This window comes from Lynx rufus, unplaced genomic scaffold, assembly GCF_022079265.1.
Source record: "Lynx rufus isolate CCGP_SWC_20201006 ecotype Redwood Valley unplaced genomic scaffold, mLynRuf1.p SCAF_9, whole genome shotgun sequence".
NCBI lineage: Eukaryota > Metazoa > Chordata > Mammalia > Carnivora > Felidae > Lynx > Lynx rufus.
In genome coordinates this window covers 93223766-93234105 of record NW_025814897.1, presented here as the reverse complement: position 1 = coordinate 93234105, position 10340 = coordinate 93223766, and positions in this window count along the sequence as shown.

Below are 10340 nucleotides of genomic sequence, written 5' to 3'. Positions count from 1 at the left end.
TTTAAATCTCTTCTAAGTATGTGAGAATTGTGACAATAGGCAATGGATTTGTGAAAACAGATGATAAGAATAACTAAAAGGTTTGACTTGGAGGTCTAGAACTAAAGTTCGTATATTATTAGAATGCCTCTCTTGAGATATCTTTTCACAAAAATTAAAAGTTGAATTGGATCACTACTAATTCTGTAGCAAATTCATGGTATAACTTGGCAAAACTTCCTTGAGCTTTCCCTTTGAGTTTTAATTACCTTATCTATAACATACTTTTTTTTTTGTAACGTAGATGATCAGCTCCAACACTCTATGTCTCATTATTACTGTAATATTTTTAATGCATTTAAATTAAAATGAAAAGGTCAATGACATTTCTCTGAATTCTCTTCATGGATATCTGGGTAGCATGTATTTATATAATATACTCTGTTAGTAAACTCAGGTACTGCCAGCAGCATTTTAAGCCCTTGTGCTTTTCTTTATTGTCCAGCTGAGAAATTTAATTTCTCATTTCTTTGTATGAGCATAATCTCCATGATATTATTTCCCAATCTCTTCTTCAATATTAAATGCCTTCAAATTCTGTTCTCAAGTTCTTACTACTCTGTTCTCAAGTTCTTACTATCAAGTTCAGAACTTATCCTACTTTCATATTAATGTGTCAATCAAAAAAAAAGTCTAAAGCTTAATTACATAGCGATTTGATAAAGATCAGGAGATTTACCTTCCTTTCCTCAGTTGACATAAATGAGTGTGTAGTTTAGCTGAAGAAAATAGCTTCATCTTTTGGCAACATAAAAACATTATTCCCTCTTTGATCATTTTAGCTAGAGAACATTTTTGTCACCTGTACATAACAGTGGAAACAATTTTATTGGTCATGTATATCCCATAAGCTTTTGTGAGTCACTTAACTACAGCAAGGAATTGAATCATTTAGATGAGGAATGAAGTAATGGCAACAAAAGGGAGAGATTCTCATGGTTTTGTGTTTGCTTTCTCTGTGACTCATAGTCTGTGACTTTTTTTCAACAAAGGCTGTATCGGAGCAAGGGGTCTCTGAGCAATGAGGTGATAGAAACTGCATGAAGATCATTGCTATAATTTGCCTTGAGATAAATGTAAATTGTTAGCTACTTATCTAAATCATCCTTTATCTCTCTAATGCAGGGCCTGCTATAGTTGGCCACAATGCCTCTCAATTTCAAAAAAAGCATTACCTAGGAAAATGGCAGATTGCACAAGTGAGAAAATAGAAAATAATTATAAAATCCTCTATTATGTTCTTTACAGTCATTGGAACTGTGTTCAGGAGAAAGCTTATCATATCAACAATGAGATAAATACAATGTAAGAGCTTTGGGGGACAATACAAGGAGACTAACTGCTCTGGATTAGAGCCCTCGTGTTGCATCTACAGGTTGCATGATGGGGAACAAGCTACCTGGCTCCTCAGTCTTAACTTTCTCATCTGTAAAATGTGGATAAAAGTAGCACCTGTCTTACAGAAATTGTGTTATATGTGAGGAAGCTTTATAGTACCTTGTAAGGTACGTAATATATTCTCAACAAATACACATTATTATTGCTTAGGCAGGAAATACATTCTCAAAAATATACATTTTTATTGCTCAAAGAACAATCTTCATCAAATTTGTTTTCGCCTGTTCTTCGTTGTACAAGATTCATAATTCATCAGTGGTAAAAATAAATTAATTTGGATTCAGAGATATATCACCCTTTCAGATCAATTATTTTTGTAGTAGGAATTATTTTATTTCAACAAGTTTTTTTCTCAAATGCATACTATGTGCTACCCACAAAGCTGTAAGGATTAAAGGAAAGAAAAGGCTGAGGCTGTGATGACAAAACTGTTAAATGTGTTTAGGATGAAAGAAATATTCTCATCTGTAAAATGGCAGTTATGAAACTTGCTTCATTTACCTCACAGTCATATTTTGGACAGTAATATAAGGTTATTGCTCTATTCACTCATTTTAAGATCAGACTTGCAATGATAAAATCATGGATACTAATGTACATAATCACATAAAGTAAAAAAACAAACACTTAAATGTAAAATGACACCATTAAAAGTGTGTACCTATCACCTCAGAAAACCCACTCAAAAGATAATTTTTAATTATATGACAGGTAACATTCGGATACTGCTTCAGGGTTAGCCATAGTTGAACATAACCTTTAAATAAGGTGGCCTGTCAATAGACTACCAGTATTCAACACGTATGCCATTAAATATTTTGATGGCAGGTAGTATTGCTAACTAACAAGGGGTGTTAGAAAGGAAAAATTGGATAGGAAGGGTGTGTCAGTGGGTCTGCAATATCACTCAGGAACACTGAGCCTGATTTTATTAACCAAATATCAATATTCTACCATAGTCTCAAACTCAAGTGGTTTTATTCGTCACTGTTGTAGAGTTAAGAGATGCATAAGAATATATATTTTTTTAATTTTTAATATTTATTTTTGAGATAGGGAGAGACAGAGCATGAGCAGGGGAGGGGCAGAGAGAGGGAGACACAGAATCGAAAGCAGGCTCCAGGCTCTGAACTGTCAGCACAGAGCCCAATGTGGGGCTCAAACTCACGAACCACAAGATCATGACCTGAGCCAAAGTTGGATGCCTAACCGACTGAATCACCCAGGTGCTCCAGAGATGTATAAGAATATTAAGAGGATAATAAGAATGGAGATACATAAGATGCATAGGAATAACATTGAGAGAGAGAAATAAATTTCCTCTCTAATATTATTTAAAGTAAAATTATTGAACATCATGTGGACTAAACAAAATGCTTCAAAGGACAAATTGGGCTAAAGATTATGGACACTGAAAGATGGTGGAGTAGGATGCACCAGGGATTTGTCTCCCCACCTAGACAACAAGTGCACTCGCAGAATCTAACTGTTTTGGAATTCTGCAGTTTATCAAAGGCTTCCAAATTCCAGGAAGATTTGGATGGTAAATTTCACTTAATTTTTATCAATTTTATCTCAGCACGGTAGCAGCCATTCATCCTCCACCCACAGCCTTTTGGCAGGCAGCTATCCATGTGTTCGTGGAGCAACCTGCACACAGTTTGCAGAAGCTGGGGTGTGCAAAAAAGACCATGTTCTCCAAACAGAGAGTATCTGTTCTCTGGTTGCTGATTGCCACTTTTAATTTCTGAAGTGCAAAGAGGCAGGTGGACCATTGCTATTACACCTCCCCGCTTTGTTATTGGCCCCTTCCTCTCTGGCTGGAGAGATTACCAGGAGATGTAAAGGGCCAGCACCTTCTCCCCTCTTCACTTTTTCTCTTTTTCTTCTTTTGGGAGCCAGACATTAAAGACCAGATATGTATTTGGGAGAAATTAAAAAGTGACCTTTTATGCCAAGGGAAAGGCACAGACCCATAAAAGACAAGATGACCTTGGGTTTATACTTCTGGCTGATCTTTGACACAGAGATAGCTCACAGAATTAAAAACACAAAAACAGACATGAAATCAATAACAACAACACAAACACACAAGAAAATGAGGAAAACAGAGAATCTGACTTCCAGAGCTAACACATTATTAGATTCAAATGTGGTTTTCAACAAAAACAAGTCATAAGGCATAAACAGAAATAGGAAAATATGACCCATTCAAAGGGGAAGAGAACAAATCAACAGAAACTCTCTTTGAAAGAGATCTGCTGTCAGATATACCAAAGATTTTTGAACAATTATCTTACAGATGTTCAAAGAACTAAAGGAAGTTGTAAAGAAAGTCAAGAAATTAATGGATGAGCAAAATGGTAACACTAATAAAGAGAAACTCTGGAAATTGTGGAGCTGAAAAGTGCAATAATTGAAATAAAAATACAGTAGAGAGACTCAAAGCAGATTTGAGGAGGGAGATGAAAGAGTCAGTAAACTTTAAAATAGGACAAAGGAAATTATCAAGTCTGAGGAACAAAAATAAAAATCTTGAAGAAAAGTGAACAGAACCTGGAACACCTGGGTGACTCAGTTGGTTAAGCGTCTGACTGCAACTCAGGTCATGGTCTGTTGATTCATGAGTTTGAGCCCCATGTCGAGCTCTGTGCTGACAGCTCAGAGCCTGGAGCCTGCTTCAGATTCTGGGTCTCCCTCTCTCTCTGCCCCTGACCTGTGCATGTTCTCTCTCTGTCTCTCTCTCTCAAAAATAAATAAACATTAAAAAAATGAAAAAAAAAAAGAAAAGTGAACAGAACCTAAGGGTTCTGTGGGACAGCATCAGAAGACCAACGTAGGCATTGAGGGAGTCCCAAAAGAAGAGAGAGAAAAAGAGTTTGAAGAAATGATGTCTGAGAACTTTCTAAATTTGAGAAAGAGCTGAATGTAAACATTCAAGAAGTTTAACAAACTCCAACTAAGTTGCAGTCAAAGAGACCCAAACCAAGACACATTTTAGTCAAATTCTTGACTTCCAGGAACAGAAAATCTTAAAAGCAGCCAATAGAGAAGTGCTCCTCAGTAAGATTATTAGCAGAGATCTCACCATAAACATTGGAGGCCAGAAGATAGGAGCCTAATATATTCAAAGTGCTAAAAGAAAAAAAAAATCTTAACCAAGAATCATCTATCTGGCAAAACTGTCATTTAAAAATAAGGGACATATTAAGACATTTTCAGATGAACAAAAGCTGTGTGACTTTGTTACCTCTGGACCTGTCCTGTGGAATGAAAGAAAGGATACAAGACAGTAACTGCAAATGGTGAAGAATGAAAGATCTTGGGGCACCTTGGTGGCCCAGTCGGTTAAGCATCTGTCTCTTGATTTTGGCTCAGGTTATGATCTCATGGTTTGTGAGTTTGAGCCCCACTGTCAGTTGTCGGTGCAGAGCCTGCTTGGGATCCTCTCTCTTTTCCTCTCCCCTGGTCATGCTTGCTCTCTCTCTCTTTCTCTCTCTCTCTCTCTTCCCCTCCCTTACTTAAAATAAATAAACTTAAAAAAATCTCAATAAGGGTAAATACGTGGATTAGTATAAAATTTAATATTATTGCCACAACAGTTTTGAATCCACTTTTTGTTTCCTACATGATTTAAGAGACTAATATATTTAAAAAATACAATTATTAGTCTAAAACCCAATATTATTTTAACTTTATTTGTAATGCTAAATGTGTTTTTGCATAATTTAAGACACTTATGTGTTCATGCTTTTGGACACACAATGTGTAAAGATGGAACTTTGTGACGTTAGCAGCCAAAAGTGTTGGAATACACACTATTAAGAAGCAGTTTTTATATGTTATCGAAGTTAAGCAGGTATAAATTCAAATTAGAATGTTATAACTTTATGATGTTAAATGTAATTTCCTTTATGTTAACATAAAGAAAACAGCTATAGGACAAAATTAAATGAGAAAAGATTTTACTCATTTCTCTTCAAAGAATAAACTAAACGTAAAAGAGGACAGTTATACATACAATGAAGAACAAAAAATATATAAGGCATACATTACTACCTTCTTTTATGTTAATCCCTTCTTGTCAGTAATTTTATTAAATGTAAATGGATTAAACTTACCAATCAAAAGGCAGAGATTGAAAGAATGGATAATACACATATTCTAACTACATGCTATTTACAAGAGTCACTTTAGATACAAAGACACAAATACATTGAAATTGAAAATATGTGAAAAGATACTCCATGCATATAATAACCAAAAGAGAGCCGTGATAGTTACACTACTATCAGAAGAAATAGTTTTCAAATTAAAAATAAAGTTTACAAGAGACAAAAATGGCATTATATATTAATAAAAGTTTTAATACAGCAAGAAGATACAAAAATTATAAACATTTTGCACCATAACAAAGGTCATAAAAATATACACAACAAAGACCAACAAAACTGAAGGGAATAATAAACAATTCTGAAATAATAATTGAAGACTTTAATATACCATTCTCAATAATGGATAGGAAACCAAACAGAGGATAAGTAGGAAAAGAAAGGACTTAATACAATAACAAAAAGGATGTAACAGACATATACAGAATACTCCACAAGAGTATATGCATTCTTCCCAAGTGCACACATGGGATATTTCCAGGATAAACCATATATTAGGCCACATATTAAGTTTCAACAGATTTTGAAAGATAGCTATCATATCAACTATCTTCTCCAACTACAATGAGATAAAATTAAATACCAATAAGAAGTAAAACTAGAAAATTCACAATTTGTGAATATTAAAACCTCTTAACCAATTGATCAAATAGTAAACCAAAAGATAAATTATGAAATACTTAGAGACAAATGAAAACAAAAACAGAATATATTAGAATTTGGGGATACAGTGAAAAGGGTCCTAAGGGGAAATTTATAGCCCATAAATGCTTACATTGAAAAATAGGAACTATCTCCAATCAAAAACCTAACTTTACAACTTAAGGAACTACAAAAGGAAGAACAAAGTAGCCAAAGCTAGCAGAAGAAAGGAAATAAAGATTAGAACACAAATAAAACAATGGGAAAACAGTAGAGAAAATCAATGAAATAAAAAGTAGGTTATTAAAAAAATATCTATTGACAAAACTAACTAGATATACTGAGAAACAAGATTAAAATTATTACATTCAGAAATTACTATTGATTCTATAAAAATAAAAAGGATTTTAAGGAAGTACTATGAATAATTATACTCCCACATATTGGCTAACCTAGGTAAAATAGACACATTCCTAGAAACACAGCATTATCAAGACTAAATCATGATGAAATAGATGATCTGATTAAACCCATAACTAGTAAAGAAATTGGATCAGTAATAAAAAATCTCTTGACAAAGAAATTCCCTGACTCTGATGACTCCACTGGTGAGTTCTACCAAACATCTATGAAAGAATAGTAATCTGACTCAATTTTTCCAAAAATTTGAAGATGAGGGAACACTTTCTGACTCATCTATGAGGCCAGTATTAACCTGATACCAAATCAAAGGACACTACAGAAAAGGAAAGCTACAGGTTAATACCCCCTTATGAACATTAACGCATATCCTCAACAAAATATTAGCAAACTGAATTGAGCATATCAAGGGATTATGCACCATTACCAAGTGGAATTTATTACTGGAATGTAAGTGTGGTTCAACATATGAAAATCAGTCAATGTATTACACCACATTCACAGAATGAAGAAAAAAACCCACATGATCATATCAATCCATGCAGAAAAAGCATTTGACAAAATTCAACACCCTTTCATGATAAACTCAACAAACTAGGATTAGAAGAAAACTACCTCAACCTAACAGCCGTATATGAAAGACTCACAATGAGTATCCATACAAAATAGTAAAAGACTAAAAAGTTTACCCCTAAGATCAGTAACAATGCAAGTATGCCTGCTTCTGTCACTTCTATTCAACATAGCACTGGAAGTTTTAGTCAGAGTAGTTAGGCAAGGGAAAGAAAAGAAAAAAATAAATAAAGTTATCTTTGTTTACAGGTGATATAATAGATATAGAAAATCATAAAGAGCCCACAAAATAACTCTTGGAACTAATAAACGAATTCACCAAAATAGCAGGTTATGGAGCTGACATGCAAAACTAAGTTGCATTTCTATGCATGAATAACGAACAAGCTGAAAAAGAAATAATAACAACAATTCCACTTACGATAGCATCAAAGACAGTAGAGTACTTAGGGATTCACTTAATCAGGAAGATGAAAGACTTGTAAAATAAAAACTTCAACACATTACTGAAAAATGTTTAAAGTAGATATAAATAAATGAAAATATGTTCCATGCTCATGGACTGGAAGACTTAATATTAGTAAAATGCCAATACTACTATTCAAAGCCATCTGCAGATTCAATTTAATCCTTGTCAAAATCCCAATGACATTTTTTTGCAGAAATAAAAAACTCATCTTAAAATTCATATAGATCTTAAAGTACGTCAAATAGTCAAAAGAATCTTGAAAGAGAAGAGCAAAGCTTGAGGACTCACATTTCCTGATTTTAAAACTTCATACAAAACTACAGTAATTAAGACATTGTAGAACTGGCATAAAGACAGATACATAGACCAATGGAAGAGAAAAGAGAGCTCAGCACATATAGTCAGCTGATTTTTGACAAGGGTGCCTAGAATATTAAATGAAGAAAGAACAGTCTTTTCGTTGATTATTGCCAAGAAAACTGGATATCCATATGCAAAAGAATGAAATTGCATCCTTTCCTCACATCATATACAAAAATTAACTCAAAATGGATCAAAGACCTAAATGTAAATCCCAATTATAAAACTCTTAAGAGAAAACATATTGCAAAAGCTTTATAACATTGGATTTGTCAATGACTTCTTGGATATTATACCAAGGTCACATGTAACAAAAGAGAAATTAGACAAATTGTATTTTATGAAAATAAAAAAAAATTCTGCATCAAAAGAAAATATCAATGAGTAAAAGAGCAACCCACAGAATAAGAGAAAATCTTTGAAAATCATATCTCTAACAAAGAATTAATTGCCAAAATATATAGATAATTTCTAAAACTCAACAACTCAGCAACAAAAAACAAGCAATCCAATTCAAAATGGGTTACGAAATTGTATAAGCGTTTCTCTAAAGAAGCTATACAAATGGCCAATAAGCATATGAAAAGATGCTCAAAGTCACTAATCTTTAAGGAAATGTAAATTAAAGCTACAATAATATACTACCTCACTCCTATCAGGACGACTACTATAAAACAGAACAAAAACAAAGAGAAAAGAACAAGTGTTGACAAAGATGCGTAGAAATTGGAACCCTAGTGCACTATTGTTGGAAACAGAAAATGGTGCGGCCACTGTGGAAAGTATTATGGCAATTCGTCAAAAAATTAAAAAATAGGATTACCACATGATTTAGCAATTTCACTTCTGAGTATATATGCAAAGAGTTGAAAGCAGAGTCTTGAGATATTTGTATATCTGTATTCATGAAAACTACTCGCAACACCTAAAACATGGAAGCAACCCAAGTGTCACTGATATAGTTGAATAAACAAAATATGTTATATGCATTCAATGGAATATTATTTAGCCCTAAAGAGGAAGGAAATACTTCAATATGCTACAATACAGGTGGATCTTGAGGACATTATGTTAAGTGAAATAAACCATACACAAAAAGACATTTATTGTATGATTCCACTTATATGATGTAGTTAGAGTAGTCAAAATTATAAATAGAAAGAATGGTGGTTGCCAGGGGCTTAAGGGAAGGAGGAGTGGGGAGTTATTGTCTAATGGGCATAGAGTTTCAGTTTTATAAAATAAAGGTTTATGAAGATGGATAGTGGTGATGGTTGCACAACATTATAAATTTATTTAATACCACTTAATTGTATACTTAAAAATGGCTAAGATGGCAACTTTTATATTTTGAATATTTTACCATAATAAAAATATAGGGAAAATTATGAACATTAAAATCCCAGACATATTCCTAGAGTGGGGAAAAGCATACAATTTTAGATGTATAGGTTACATAGTACCATAGGTTATGAGGAATCATAATGAAAGATTCTCCCTTGTAGTAAAATCTAAATTACGCAAATTTTATTTATTAAAAAGCCTAAATAAGCAGTTTTATAATGTATTTATAATTACAAAGGAGTTAAAATAAGCCATAAACAACAAAGGGAATGTTTTCTTCAAAGTAGGAAAATACTGAATATGTGTGAATTTTCTCTGTCATTAAAAAGTATAAATGAAAAGAATGAAGGAGAAAAGGAGGCACAGAAATCTTTAAAGCTAGTAAACTTTATCTAGTCAATTAGCTTTTTAAGTTTTCCTTAGTCCCCTTGCAAAAAATCAGTAATATTAATAAAACTGTATGTATGTATCCATTTAGAACTGTCCATTAATTTTGGATTTGAGATTTAGATGCAAATTAATGTATTTATCATTTCCTAAAAAAAAAAAAACACAAAACAAAAAACTTGTGTAGTTTGATATCTTGCCACAAATTCTGATAGTATATCAAAGTGTGAGATGCAATGTATACTATATTAGTAAAAAGGATAACAATATAACTACATTTATTGAAAACTTAGTGTATGCATAGTATTTTGCAAATATTTTGTCATTTTTTCCTCCCACTAAATTTGTGATATCAACTTTAACAGATGAGAAAACTAAGGCTTAAAAATTTCCAATTATTTGATATAGGTCTCACATATAATAGAAAAGAATCAATATTCAAATCAAAGTGTACTTCACTCCAAAACATATGTTTTTTGGAGACACAAAGACTACAGAGAAGTGACTCATGAACCTTAGAACTGGAAAAGGTGGAG